This window comes from Protopterus annectens, chromosome 6.part0 (genome assembly GCF_019279795.1).
Source record: "Protopterus annectens isolate FY-2018-M chromosome 6.part0, PAN1.0, whole genome shotgun sequence".
In the NCBI taxonomy this organism is placed as follows: domain Eukaryota; kingdom Metazoa; phylum Chordata; order Ceratodontiformes; family Protopteridae; genus Protopterus; species Protopterus annectens.
In genome coordinates this window covers 1583231047-1583246907 of record NC_056737.1, presented here as the reverse complement: position 1 = coordinate 1583246907, position 15861 = coordinate 1583231047, and positions in this window count along the sequence as shown.

The window sequence follows — 15861 nt, the reverse complement described above, 5'->3', positions numbered from 1 at the left end:
GGGGAATTGGAGCAGCCAAGCGGTTAGTTTCAGTGTCTGCAATGAAGGATGGAAATCCCCTGATGGATGTGTCAATAAGTCCGGAACTGGGTCCAGGATCCATGGGTCTTCCAGAATGTGAGGGTAAAGAAACAGAAACCAAATCTGCGGAGGCCAATGAGGGGCTATATAAGGATGATTGTCTGTCCCAGAGACTTGGCTTTCTGTAAAAAATCTGGGTATCAGTGGAATTGGGGGAAAAGTGCAGAGGAGACCCGGGGGCCAATCATGGACAAAAGCATCCCTCTGGGACTGACCTGGCGGAGGAATCCGGGCAAAATAGCTTCTGCATTTGTTGTTGATCTGACTGGCAAACAGGTAGCAGGAAGGCTGGCCCCATTTGCAGAAAATCCTGTCCGCAATCTCTTGTTTGAGGGACCATTCGTGGGGCAAAAAAATTCCCCTGCTCAGTTTGTCCGCTATGACGTTGGATTTGCCCGGGATGTGCGTTGCTAACAGAAAGCACTGGGATGACACTGCCTACTGCCATACTCTGAGGGCTTCTCGGCAATGGGGGTAAGACTTGGTCCCGCCTTGCTTGTTCAGGTACCAGGACCACTGACACATTGTTTGTCTGTATTGCAATTGTCCCTAGAGGAAGAGAGCCCTGAAAGTATTGCAACACTAGAAGTACTGCTCTCATCTCCAGGACATTGATATGCAGATGTGATTCTTGATCTGTCCATGTGCCTTGGGCAGTCCTTCCCTGAAAATGCCCCCCACCCTATCAGGGAAGCATCCGTGGTCACAGTGGCAACTGGAGAGGGTAGCATGAAGGGACGTCCTATTGTAACATGAAGAGACGTCAACCACCACTGAAGATACTTCTTGCAAGAATTCGTTATCAGGAATGTGTGATTCATTGGAAGTTCTTGGTAAGATCATTGCATGAATAGGAGCCACTGAAGAATCCTCATATGAAGCTTTGCTAACAGGATTACCAATATTGCTGCTGCCATCAATCCTAGTACTTTCAATACCTCTGCAGCTGGTGCTCTGTTCTTTGATACCAAGGATGTGATGTGTTGGTGAAGAATACAAACCCTTTCTGGTGGAAGACAAAGAGTGGTGGTTGACGTGTCTAATTCTATCCCTATAAAAATATGCTGTGATGGCAACAAGGCAGACTTTTCGAAGTTGACTGTAATGCCTAGCTGATTGCAAAGTGTCAGAGTAGCCTCTCTCGCTTGAAAAAGTTGATGCCTGGTGGTGGAGGTAAGGAGCCAATCGTCCAAGTATGGAAACACCTGGAATCCTAGACGGCTCAGGTGAGCCGTGACTATGGCCATGCACTTGGTGAACACTCTGGGGGGCTGTAGTGAGACCAAATGGCAGAGCTCAGAATTGATAATGATTGGCTCCCAGCTGGAAACACAGGTGATCCCTGGATGGTCTGGCCATCTTTATGTGGTAGTACGCATCCCTGAGATTGATCAAGCAAATTGAATTGTCTTTCCTAAAAAGGGAAGTATGGACTGTAGTGTGACCATTCGGAACTTCTCTTTCCTCTCAAATTGGTGGAGTCTGCTGAGATCCAAAATGGGTCTCCAGTCCCCTGTTTTCTTTGGAACCAAAAAGAATCTTGAGTAAGTTCCAAATCCTGTTTGGTCTGCCGGGACTGGCTGGATGACTTTTTTTCTAGCAACCGGCATACCTCTATTGTTGCTTGTTCCCTGTGACTGGGTGGAACGTCCGGGATTTTTTTGAAGGGATGGGGCTGGGTGGAGAATGGTATGAAATACCCTCTAGAAATGATACTTTGTACCCAATTGTTGTTTGTTATATCTAGCCAGGTTTCTGGGTACAATGACAAGCAACCCCCGACTGTCTCCAGAGTAGGACAGCCGGGCCTCCCTTCAGGAGCGCTGGTAGGACTTTCCAGAGAAGTGATCTCTGTCACCCTGGTGTTGCGGACCACCTCTGCTGCGAGGGTGGCGTCTTCCATTGTAACCCCCTCCTCTGCCTCTGGAGGGGGGCTCTCCACGTGTGTCTTGAAAGGCTCCTTGGGCTTTCTGGAACCACATCTTTCCTCCCCTTTGAACTTTAGGATGGTGTTGAGTGGGGGTGGAAAAATGGACTCCGACGGCAGATAGAGTCTTTCCTTCTTGTTCACACCTGGTCAAAGTCTCCTTCACCTCTGGCCCAAATAAGGATGATCCGTCAAATGGGGTATTTGTAAGGAAGACTTGAAGGGTTCCGCAAAGGAACAGAGATGCATCCAGGCATGCCTACGAAGAGCAATTCCTGTACCTGCAGCTTTACTTGAACCATCAGCTGTGTAAGATAAGAGACACATGGACGAGTTAACTATTGAATTAAGGGTAGCAAGCTGGGTAGCAACTTTGTCAGATACTCTTCCAGGTGCTGTAGCTGCGAGTGTATCTCCCAACTCCTTAAGGAGATCTCTCTGCAGTCTGGTAAAATGGGTCAAGTAGTTCAGTGATCTGAGTGAGAAAGTCGCTGAACTAAACATGCGTTTCCCATATCTATCCATGATCCTGGATTCTCTGTTAGGAGGATGGATAGACGAGGAAGCCTCAGACATTTCCTTTTTGGTGGCTGCCACCACCATGGCATCAACAAGGACTCCCTTGGTCAAAAAGGACTTATCTACAGGGGCAGAAATATACTTATTAGGCCTCCTAGGGACAGGTTCCATAGATTTTGGTGATTCCCACGCCCTACAAGAGACCAGATCCATAAGCTCATCGTAGGGCGGAGAGACCAAGAGGTGGAAGGTTGAGACCCGAACACCTTCAGGAGAACCGACTCGTCCTCAGTAGTGCTCTTGGACTGCCAATCACCCCTCTTCCTAAGAATTTCAAGAATCTCTGCAAAGGAGATGTCCGCAGAGGGGGATCTAGGGGACCCTTCTGATTCATCCAAGTCGGTGTCTGATGTTGGGAGACTCCTGTGGGGAGTCCAAATGCCTCCTCTTGCATAATCTCTTCCTGGGAACTTCTTCAGGGGGAGCATCTGGAGAGGTCTCAGAAGAGCAGGAAGTGCCCTGTGGGGCTACTTGAGGCTCTGGGTCTCTACGCTTAGGATGACCGGAGGAAACAGAAACTGACACAGGGACTTTAGGGGAGGAAGAGGCCAGACCTGGAGATGAGGAAGTCTTAGGAGAACACTCGCCTCATGGCTTCGAATGCACCACAGCTCTGATGAGGAGTCGACGGATCATGAGGAGCCATGGGGTCCGAGCCCGAGGTAGGAGCCGAGCTCACCCGAGCCAAAGCCCAGAGAGGAAGAGTCGGCACCGACAAGTCCGTGCGACTATTCTCCCTGGACCCGATCGGAGAGCATCAGCTCCTAGAATCTCCGGTCGGCGCAGAGTACGTCCGAGCAGATGGAGACGACAACACTGGAACAGGTGTCTGCTCCAAGGGATCCACAATCATCAGGTCAGCCTCCTCTGGCTTCGAAGGTCCGGTATGGCTCGGAGGAGGAGCAGACAATTCAGGAGTAATGGTCTTCGGCTCCGATGGTTGGGTCTGAGCCGACAGCAATTTCGCTAGGCCTGGTACCTTTAAGAGCTTCTAAACCAGCCGGTCCATATCCTGATCGGTCAGGCTGACTGAAGCGATGGAGGAGTGAATAGATGGAGCCGATTGGAGAAGTAGAGAGGAGGTTTTTCGGCAACCGGTTCCAAAGCAGTGTCCCAGGTCCAAAAAGAACAGACTGTCGGGCTCCGAAGCCAGTGGAGCCAAAGTCAACACTTTCCAACTTTTTCCCTTTTTTTGTCCAGGATTCTGAAGAAGATTTGCTGGCCCCATCCTGGTCAGACAATGCCTCTGAGAAAGGGTGTTTAATAATACCCCTGTCAACTAACTTCCTCTTCCTTTCTGCAAGCACTCGAGTGGAAAAAGAGTGGCAGATACTACATGACTCCTGCAGGTGCACCTCACCCAAACAGTACACACACTGCACATGGACATCCGTAACGGACATCTTTTGTCCGCAGTCTGGGCACTTTTTGAAGCCAGACTTAGGATGCTTTTCCCTTTCTTCAGACATATCACTAACTTCCTGAAAAAAAAAAATTCACAAGATCAAAAAACAACACTAACTATATAAAAATAGTCTAACTCAGAAATGAGTAATCTAATTCACTACAATTAGCAATGCAAAAAGATAGCACAAAAGCCCAAAAAAGCAACTAGTAACAAGAGCAATCCAAATATCAAAAAGCCCAAAAAGGGCAACTCTAATCTAGCAAGCTGTAAGAAAAGGCCCAAGGCCAACAGTCTGAAGGCAAGCACTAGAGATTTACTGGGAAAAGGAGAAAAACAGAACATTCCGCTAAACTAGGTAATACTATGTAAATATAATAGTAGAAAAATATAAAAATGCAACAGAAAAACTTGCTGAAAGTTGAAAATTCCCACAATAATCTCAAGCAACGCTGGAAACCGAGAGATCCGTGCCGCAGCAAACTAGATCCGAGTTAATTCTAGCAGTGCATTGTGGGATAAGGAGCAGGTTCTCGAGCTACTGGAAAACTCTGAGCTTGCTAGTCGGCCATGTCAGAGCTGAGGATCGGCTCTGAACCCATCAGTGAAGAATGAACGGCAAGATTGAACAACACATGAATAATTATTGGAGAAAAGATTCAATAGATGTCATTGATTTGTTTTCTGTTATTCCTAAACACAAAGGACTAGAAATGTTCCACAGTACTCTCCATAGTTTTCCTCACTATCTCAGAACAGAGTTTATTAGTGGAACTTATGTCACTGATTCTTGGAAAATAATTTTATATTTTTTGACGGAGAGTACTTTCAACAAATTAATGGTGTTGCCATGGGTGCAGCACATGCCCCAGTTTTTTGCCAACGTTGTGTTATTAGGGTGGGAACACCAACATGTATTTACCTCCATGTGCACGTTAGATTTTTGGACATCTTGATCTTGTGGGATGGCACAGAGGTAGAAATTCCTTCCTTCCTCAACTATTTGAATAGTACCACTCAATATTTTTTGCAGTGCCTATTTACACTTTTCTAGTTGCCATCCTTTTTTTCAAAACAAAAGTTTAGTAAAATGTCAGGCTATCATGTTGGAGGAATGACATCCCAGTATGATGAGATGTGGGACAAACTTATGTACTCAACATACTGTTCCATCTGTGGTGTCCATTTTCATTCTTCCTCAACCTGTGGGTTCAGATCCGATCCTCTGATCTGACTCGGCTGCTTACTATAGCCCTAGGATGCAATTCTCAAGCTTCTCCCTTACCCATAATACCTAATTCTCCCTCTATCTCTATATGCAGATTTAGAAAAGATAGGATAAAGTTCAGGGACTCAAACAGGAACAGAGTTCCTACAGGCATATCCATCAGGTCTTTCAGTTATGGACAGGGGAAGGTTAAGGAAGAATGAAAATGGACAACACAGAAGGAAAGTTATGGTGAGTATATAACTATCTGTTATCATTTTCATTCATTTCTCAACTTGTGGGACAGAGACCACAGCTACAATAACCTCGGGTGGCCCTCATGGAAGGATACTCCAGAGCACTGTGAAACCAAAGGCAGTTCTATTTCTAAAAATATCCAATTTGTAATGTGCAAAGGTATGGGAGTTCGATCAAGAAGCAGCTGCACAAATGTCCTCAATTGAAACTCTGGACCAGAAGGCTTGAGATGTAGACTTAGATCTAGCAGAAAGAGCTTTCACATGTTTAGGTAGTGGAATACCTTTGGAAGAATATACACGAGACATGCAATCTGTAATCCATTTAGCCAAAGTGACTTTGGAAACTGGCCTTCCCATTCTAGCATTTGAGGAGATGACAAACAGCTGGTCAGTTTTTCTGAAAGATTTTGTTCTATCTAGGTAAAAATGTAATTGTCTATGCACATCTATAAGATGAAGAGTATATTCTCCTTTGTTTTTGTAACTAGGGAAGAAAACTGGTAGGTTGCTGACCTGACTGACATTTTTGGAGACAACTTTGGGCAAAAACAAAGGATTGGTATGTATGCAAGGTCACTATCTTTGTGAAAAATTAAATGAGGGTTTGGATGAAAGTGCTTGCAATTTAGATACCCTTCTAGCTGAAGTGATGGCTACCAAAAATGCAGTCCTCCAGGAAATATATTTGAAGTCTACCTTGGATGAGGGTTCAACTAAATGTGTGTGTTGTGTGTGTGGGGTGGGGGTTGAACAAGAGCTTGCAAAATCATGGTTATGTCTCAAGGAGGAGTGGGGTCCTTTATAGGAGGTCGAGGTAAAAAGGTACCCCTGAGGAAGTTCTTACAGAATTTAGATGAAGCAAGGGAAGATTAATTTTCTCCAATGTAATATGAGATGGCTGACAGATGCATCTTAACAGTAGAAAAACTTGCCTTGTCTTGGAAAATTAAAGCAAGAAAGTCTAGAACTGCATGGATAGGAGCTGTAAAAGGTTCCAAATGTTTTTGGTGAACCCATAGAGAGAACCTCTTCCATTTACTTTTATACATTTTTTTCTGGTAGAAGCTTTATGCAAGAATATCAAGATCCTCTGAACTGGGGAAGATAGCTTGATGTTTCTAGCCATCATCGTAATTGGAGAAACCACGCAGTTAGTTTTAGTCCTGGAAGAGCTGGGTGAATCTGCCCTGATGGGTGGGACAGGATATCTACATACAGTTCCAGCATCCATGGAGGGCATATTAAGTGAGACCAAAGGAAGGGGAACCAGACCAGATGAGGCCAAAACGGAGCTATGAGGATCACCTTGCTCTTCCATCTCTGTGCTTTTTCAACAAGCATGGGTATGAGTGGTAGGAAAGGGTAAGCATAAAGACCACTGGAGGGCCAAACATGGACTAGAGCATCTCTCGGTGACTGTCGTTCAACAGGGATCAGGGCAAAGAACCTGCTGCATTTGTCACTGCAGGGGGATGCAAACAAGTCACAGCAGGATTGACCCATTTGTGGAAAATCATGTTTGCCACTGATTGATTCAGAGACCACTCGAGAAGCTTCAGAACAACTCTGCTAAGCCTGTCTGCTAAAATGTTGGACTTCCCCGGAATGTGTGTTGTGGTTATGAAGCGGCTGGAAAAAAATGCCCATAGTTAAACACTCATTGCTTTGCAACACAGGGGTTAAAATCTGGTTAATCCCTGCTTGTTGATGTACCATAACACAGACATGTTTGTTTGTACTGCAATAACCCCTAGAGGGAAGAGCTTTGAAGGGCTTGCAACACTAGAAGCGCCACTCATCTCTACAGTACTGATATGCAAATTGGTCTCCTGTGTCAACCACGTGCCTTGGACCATCCTACCCAGGTAATGCCACCCCCCCCCCCCAAGCTGGAAAGTGTCCATGGTCAACATGGGGTTGGGGGGAGGAAGAACAAAGGGTCACCCTTGTTCAACTTCTTCCAAGCAGAGCCATCACGAGAGCTAGTCTTTGCAAACTCAGGACATCTTGATGGGATAATTCAACAGGCATAAGTGTAAGAACCACTGGACTTTGAGTCCAATAAAGGATTCTCATATGTAAGCATGCTGTTGGAATTAAGGTTATCGTGGCAGCCATTGAACCAAATGCACTGAGAACCAGACCTGCTGGGGGTGTTGGGATAGCCAGAATTTGTCTGACATGCAATCTTAAAGTGGAAACCCTCTCTGGAGGTAGGTAGGCTAGACAATTGATGGCATCCAGGCATGCTCCTATTAAGTCTATTAATTGTACAGGTTGTAGATGAGATTTTTGCCTGTTGATTGTGATGCCCAAGGTAGGAGCTAGATGCAGTAGATCATCTTTGGCTTGTAATAGTAGATGCCTGGTTGATGTGATTAGGAGTCTGTCTAGATAAGGAAACACGCTGAATCCATGCAGTCTCAAGTGAGCTTCAACTACTGCCATGCATTTGGTGAACACACCGGGGGCTGTGGTGAGACCATAAGGGAGTATTCTGAATTGATGACGATGGTTCCCCAGCTGGAAGTGGAGAAACCTGAAGCACCTGTTCAATTTGATATGATAGTATGCATCCTGAAGGTCGATTGAGCACATCCACCCATCCTTTCATGGTTGTGGTAGAATGGACTGGACTGTGAGCATCTGAAACTTTGAACTGTGTACTGATTTGTTTAGGGATGTTAGGTCCACGACTGGCCCCAGGTCCCATGTCTTTTTCGGCACTAAATAGAACAGTGAGTAGACTCTGGATTCAATTTGGTCTGCTGGAACCCTCTCTGGATGACTTTTTCCAGCAACTTTGTAATGCTGCTTCCTCCCTGATTGGGTGGAAAATCAAGGAGAATTTTCCCTGGTGTATTTGTAAAAATGAAATGGTATATCCTCTGGATATGATCCTTTGCACCCAACAATCATTTGTGATGGCTAACCAGCTGTCTGGGTGCAAGGACAAGTGCCCCCCCAGCTGCCTCCAGAGGGAGATAGACAGGCAACTTCTCAGGAGCGCTGAAAGGATCTGTCCAAGAACAAATGTTATGATCCTTGATTGTGCAGATCCCCTCTGCCACGTGGCCAGTATATACCATTATAGTCATTTCCCCCTCTGCCTTGGGGGGAAAGTCTCTCTGTAATTCTTGTAAAGCACCTTGAAACTTTTTGAACTACATTTTCTTACCATCATAATGATTCCTGGAAAAAGTCATTGTGGGATAGTAAAACGGATTCCGATGGCCGCCAAAGTCTCTCTCACTATGGGAGAGTCTAACAGTTGGGCCAAACAATGATGATCCCTCAAAAGGAATATTGATGATGGACGCCTTGAAAGGTCCCACAAAATCACAGTCACATCCAGGCAAAACTCCTTATAGCAATACTTGAACCAGCAACCCTTGAGGTACTCTCTGCAGCATATGAGATTAGCTTCATGGACAAATTAGAGATAGGCTGTAGGGCAGCCAGTCTGGAGGAAAGGGTTTTCTGGGGCAGAGCTAGAGAGTTCCTTAATTAAGTCCCTTGGTAGTCTGGTGAAGTGTGACAGGTAGTTCAGTGATCACAATGCAAAAGTCATTGACACAAACCCACTTCCCAAATCTGTTCAAAGCCCTAGACTCCCTGTTAGGGAGATGGACAGTGCAGCTCTGCTAGCTCCCGCAACAACTATGGCATCTACAGGGATAACTTTCCTCCAATGCTGTCTATTGTTGGGAGTGCTGAGGATCTTGGGTCGTTTGGGGATAGGTTCCACTGCATCCGGCTCCTTCCATGCCCTGTGGGAGACTAGGTCAATAAGGTCGTCCTACAGGGAGGGACATCCAAGATGTAGCTGGGCCAGACCTGAATGCTTCCAAAAACAGATTCCTCCTGGGCAGGGTTTTGGGCACACCATCCACCTTTTTGAAGGATTTCAAGAATGTCTCCAAATGAAACATCTTCTGGTTGAGATCTTAGGGACCCTTCCCCTTCATAGAAGTCAGTGTCCTCTGTGACAGATTGAGGGGGATCCAGGCATCTCCTTTTGTACTCTCTCTTATGAGGGACCTCCTCATTGGGATGCTCCAGGGAGGTATCGGAAGAGACAGGGGGGCTCCAAAAATGTAACTGATTGGAAGCTCTTCTGGGTTGGCTGTGGTAGAAGAGAGGACTCAGGCTCAGGATCCAAAGCAGGAGTGGGACACAGATCTGAGGACGTGAGAGTTGGGGCTCTTCTAGGTAGAGAGAACCCTCTTCTCCACCTTGAAGGCAGAAAGATGAAGTGAGGTCAAAAGCAGTCCCTCCATAGCCAAAACGCTTGGAGCAGACAACCCCCAAGGCCCACAGATCTCCTGGTCTGAGTGGGGGAGTTGGTACCAAGCTGTTGAATGCCGAAGCTCCAAGGGGAAACATCAGCTCTGACAGCCAATCTGCTCCGACACAGTCAGAGCCCAGCAAGTCAGAAAGATGGTTGGAGTCAACATAGTAGGCACTGTCGGATTAGACGTCTCAACTCTCTGGGCCTTCTGATCTGAGTGCTCTGAAGCAAATAGATCAGAAAAGGAGCAAATGGAATAAAGGCAGACTGCTCACGGATCCGGAAGGGTTGGCACTGGTAAAACCCCAACCTGGATTTGTGTTCTGAGAAACTTCATCATTCCATCAACCTCCACTTCCGAAAGACTGTGGGAAGACTTGACAGATGAGGAGGTGGAGGAAGGCCTGGAAGACCTCTTAGGTAATTGGAGTCCTGTAGATCCAAGACTCAGAGGGACTGGCTCCAGTGAGGTCCTATGAGCAAGAATCGTAGGAGAGCCTGTCACAGTTGGTGTTAGATTTGTGTCTTTTTGGCAGTTTGATCACAGGTAGAAAAGATTTATCCAGGGAATGCTTACGGTGCTCCCAGGATTCTTTAGATTTCTTGGGGATTTGAGCCCCTGAAGCAGAAGTGCCAAGGGAAGAAAGCAGGAGGAGGAGGCAGAATGCCTTTAAGTACCAATTTGTTCCTTCTGTCACTTATGGCATGCTGGTTAACACATGCACAAATTGAGCAAGGGGACTCCAAATGCTTAGGGCCTAAGTAGTAAATGCACTCCCCGTGGACATTGGATTAAGGGATCTTGTGCCCACTGGAAGTGCATTTTTTAAAACTAACCCTGTTTATCAGACATGGTGTACAAAAACTACATGCTCTAAAAAGGAAAGAAAGTGGAAGAGAAAGTTAGAAATTAAGCAATGAAGTAGTACACATGAAATAAGAGATTTTACCCAAGAATTCTAACCAAATTTTTGTTGTTGCTTGTTTTCGCTTTATCAGGATAAGGTAGTTAGAAAACACAATAGAGAGGACAGAGAACTAAGGAATCCAAAAAATAACCCACTAGGAGATTGAGAATGTTGCAATCCCAGTCTGCCTTGAGCAGCATACAAGATGTGAGGTAATCTGGGGAATGAGGCATTGTGGGTAAGGGAGGAGCTTCAGAATTGGATCCTAGGGCTACAGAAAGCAGCAAAGTCAGATCAGAGCCCACAGCTTGAGGAATAAATAAATCAGATCATATCCAGAGAATCGAGCCAACAACTTGCTCAAAGTGTGTGATGGTTGGGGGACTCAAACCCCTATTAGGTCTGGGGCTCAGTATGCCACCCCAAAATACTAGTAAGGTGAAATATGAAAAAGCATTTACCATCCAACACAACCACTTTCCAGTGAGATTAGAGATATAGCTAAGCATAACTGAAACATTTTAGTTAATAAAGACATTCATAATATGGTGGGGTAGCACCAACATTTACTACTAAAACAGGCAAAAATTTCAAATTATTTGAATATAAAATTTCAGGGATTTTATTGCAAGAAGTGTGGACATATTCTTGTTGTTGCAAACAGTGTTTATACATTATAACGGTACAAACCCTTACACTGGACAACATTCTAAAAAGTCATGTTAAATAGGTAACTGCAATACATCCAAGTGTGATCAATGTCCAGCATGTTATATAGGTAAAACTAAAAGATAACTTAAAACACGAATTTATGAACACATCTAAGATACTGCAAACCATAAAGAAACCAGCACATTATATAAACATTCTACAGGCTGTTCAAAAGTTTTACTTTGGGATTTTGGAAATTATCAGCATTAATCCGGGGGGGGGGGGTTGTACTGGAAGTGCTGCCTTACTTAAAGAAAACTTATGTGGCAGTTTAGACTTGGTGCTACTTTTCCTCCAGGTTTAAATGAATATGCATCAACTGCACCAGTACCTAACATTATGACTGACAGATTGTCAATATATTACATTGTTTTTTGCAATGTGTTTTATTTACCAGTAGATTTGCACATTAAATGAGGTTTTATGTGCCTTTATTAAAGTACCCTGAGCACTTGTTTGCATCAAAGCACTGCCTTTTCAACAGTATAAAAAGTGTTGGCTTATCTGCTCATGTTATTCCGATGAAGTCTCTGTTGAGACGAAAGCGCTCATTTTATTTTAATAACAATTACTTAGCCAGTGATCAGATCATCAATGGTGCTATTTATATTTGTATTCTGAGTATAGCTAACATAACCTTTCTACTTTTTTCCAATTATACAACAGAAACAGTACAAGACAAAATTACCAGCAATAGTAATTAAGGTATTCTCAACAATTTGGGAAAGAAAGTACCAGCAATGGTACAAAAGACAAGAGAACTAGTAGACAGAGAAAGAACGGAAAGCCAAAAGGCCTACAGTGAGATAGCAAGACTGAGGAAAATAAAGCTTTTTCTTAACCAGGGGATGTAGGTGAAAAAGAGGAGGTCAAAGACCCGGAAAGGAAAGAGAATACCAAAAACAGAACATCACTTACATCCCAAGAGCTTGAGCCACGTTAACCATATTTGGTTGCTGGAAGCAGCAACAAGATCTGAGGTAATCTAAGGCTTGGGAGATGATTATTTTTAGGGGGAGAATCTTGAAATAAGATCTAAAGTCTGAGAAATTGCCTAAGTCAAACCCAAGGCTGGATCCAAATCAGTTGAGGAAAGGATGAAAAAGACAGCAGATCTGCTGTTTTACAACCTGCATCAGTTTAGCTCTTGCTTTCAGCTTACTAAGCTCCTTATCTGTGGAATTTCCAAACAGTAAATCTTTAACAAGAAAGGCAATTAAAAGCTAAACCTTTACAACTTCTATGAAAATGTTGTGTTTCACTGTTGCAGTCATCATATTTGGGTTATCCTGCCAGGGGTAGCCCTCAGTCTGCCCGAATACCAGAGGCTTAAGTATTTCTGAGTCGGTTGCTGTCACTCCAGGACGGACGTCAGGTCATCAGGGGTATAAAAAATCATGCAGCTGACACCATTACATCAGTCTTTCTCACCGAGCCCAAAGCAGAAGCAGTTCACACGAGTGCTGGTCAGCCACTGAGTTTTCATATCCGAAATGAAGTTGAAGTCTTCTAAAGCTAAGTACTCCACTGGGGATCCTTTTTTCTTGCTCTAACCTATGTCAGAAAAAGTTAATTGTCTCGCCTGTGGAAAGCAAATACCATACCGAGACTTCCATTCTTACTGCGTCACCTGTTCAGGCCCAGACCACAATGTCCCCTGCTGTTGCTTTTGTGCTTTGTTCAAAGGCAGAACTATACGTGTCGGGCCCTTATTGTAGCTAGATATTTTTGCTCACACCTCAAATTCTGATATGGCTTCGGTAAGCCATCCGACTACCGATCTTCTGAAAAAACTTAAGGATAAAGACAGACAAGACCGCACAGGTCTAAAACTGCAGATGATGCTTCCGCTAAGCTAGTCATCAGTTCTCCTGTCCTCAGTGAGGTGTTTTTGTAGCCCCTGATGCCCACTTCTGTGGATTCGCAGGCTGCTACAGAGACCCTTTTGGAGTCTGGTATGCTGCAAGACTCTTCTTCGACTAAGGATCCTGCAGATGTCTCCACCACGGATAGGTCTGGGGAGCCGCTGAGCAGGCATCGGAAGTACTTTGCACCAACTGATACTAGACATAGACAGACTACTACTTTCATGTTTTCAGTTTTCTAAAACTACAGAGTTTTTAAGGCCCAGGGTACGAACTACACCCCAAAAACGGACAACCCAAGCTCAGGCACCTGCTTCCTTGCCTCAATCTCAAATGCTTAAAATGGCAGAAGACCTTATGCTTATTAGGGGAAGCCAGGTTACCCCTTCCAAAAGAAAAAGAGCCTTCTCCCCAGTAGTTTTATCTGAACAGGACTCCGATGACTATGATACATCCGAATATGAAGATATGCAACCCCTCTCTGCTTATGAGGATTTTGATGCAGAGGAATCCATTCCTTCTGCCACTCCACTCGAGGATTTTTCATTTGGGGAAACCCTTCATACTTTAAGGGAACATTTCCAATGGGAATGTCAAGACTATTTTCAGTCAAAAAAGAGACTCAGGGAATTCTTAGATTTACCACAGCACAGACCTTTGGCAATTCCTCCTGTCCTGGATGCTGATTTTATGGAATCCATTTTGACTTCTGACAACCTTCTTCCTGCTCCAAGAAAACACGACAGGTATTACAGAGACACTGACTCTCTCAAATTTCTTTTCAAAAATCCTACTGCTGACCCAGAGGTCATCTCTCAAGGACCTAAAGAAATTAAAGCAACTTCAGCTAAGAATCCCACTCCCTCAAATAGGGATTCACGAGCTTTAGACAGATGGGGTAAAAAAGTATACACCTCTGCTACTCTTGCTATTAAAGCATTAAATTGTCAGTTCCACATGCTGAAATATCAACAGCATGCCATGGAACTCCTCAAACAAAAATATCTTCCTTTCCTGCTTGTGCACAAAATAAAGTATTACAAAAGCTAATGCATTCTGCAAGCCAAGTAACTAAGTACACCTTGCAATGTGGCTTTGATGTCCTAGAAGCATCTTGCAGGGCAGCAGTCACTGGTTCTGTCCTTAGAAGGCATGCTTGGTTTAAGGAACAGACCTTGCCAGACCATGTCAAATTCAAATTATTGAACGCACCATTGAACAAAGACAACTTATTTGGCACCAAGGCAGAAGAGGTCTTAAAAAAGATTGGGAAAAAAAGCAAGTCCTTTCCCTGCTTTCCATGAGGGCAATACAGCATGTTCCTACAGAACAGATAGGCAAAGGTTTCTACTCCAGACTCTTCCTGGTACCCAGAAAAGAGGGCACATGGTGCCCCATCCTCGATCTATCAATTCTAAACACCTTTCTGGTGATACCAAAATTCAAAATGCACACCCTCCAGCAGCTTCTACCAATGGTTTCCAAGGATGTTTGGTTAGCCACCCTAGACCTAAAAGAGGCCTACCTACACATCCCAGTCAGAATCATACAGGAAATACCTATGTTTCAGGGAAGGATCTATGCACTTTCAGTTCTCTGCACTTCACTTTGGCTTATCCACTGCTCCCAGAGTTTTCACAAAATGCCTGGCTCCCACCACTGCTTTTTGCAGACAAAGCAATATTCAAATTTACCCATACTAATATGATTGCCTGATTCAGGCAGTCAGAAAAAGCTGTTACAACAACTGACTTTTGTAAAGAACCTACTGACCTCCCTGGGGTATACTATCAACGAAAAGAAATCAAAACTAGTCCCCACACAAAAAATTGCATTCCTGGGAGCAAGCCTGGACACAACATGGAACGTATCATCATTGAACTTATAAACAAAGACATTGGTAATCTCCAAACTCTGGACCCCACCCAGTTCAGGTTTGTAAAAGGCAGATCATGTCTCCTAAACCTGATAGACTTTTTGGAAGCAGTCACTAAAGCTGTAGACAAGGGTAAGGTGGTTCACACAGCCTATCTAGATCTTGCCAAGGGTTTCGACACCATCCCCCACTCTGGAATTATAGATAAACTCACTAAACTAGGTATAAATCCCTATGTCACAAGATGGGTTGCCAACTGGCTCACTGACAGAACCCACACAGTGAAAGTAGCAGACTCCAAATCCGACTTCAGACCAGTGACAAGTGGAGTACCACAGGGTTCAGTCCTGGGCCCACTCCTGTTTGGTATCTACTTCTCTGAAGTACAGGCTAACACAGAAGGTCTTTGGCTAAGGAAGTTCGCAGATGACTGCAAACTAGGAGCCATAATCAAAACTCTTAACGATGTGGACATCCTACAAAAGGGCCTCACTGAGACAGATGCCTGGTGTCAAAGCCATGGCCTCAAGCTCAATGCCAGAAAGTGCATTGTCATCCCCTTTGGTAAAAACTCTATACCCATGAACTACAACATAGGCGGTAGTATACTTAACACTGAAAGTGTGATAAGAGACCTTGGGACACAGGTGGAGAATAGTCTCTCCTTTGATAATCACATCGCCACAGTAGTCAGGAAATACTTTTACATGGCACACCTCATCATAAAAGGTTTCTCATACAGAAAAAAAGA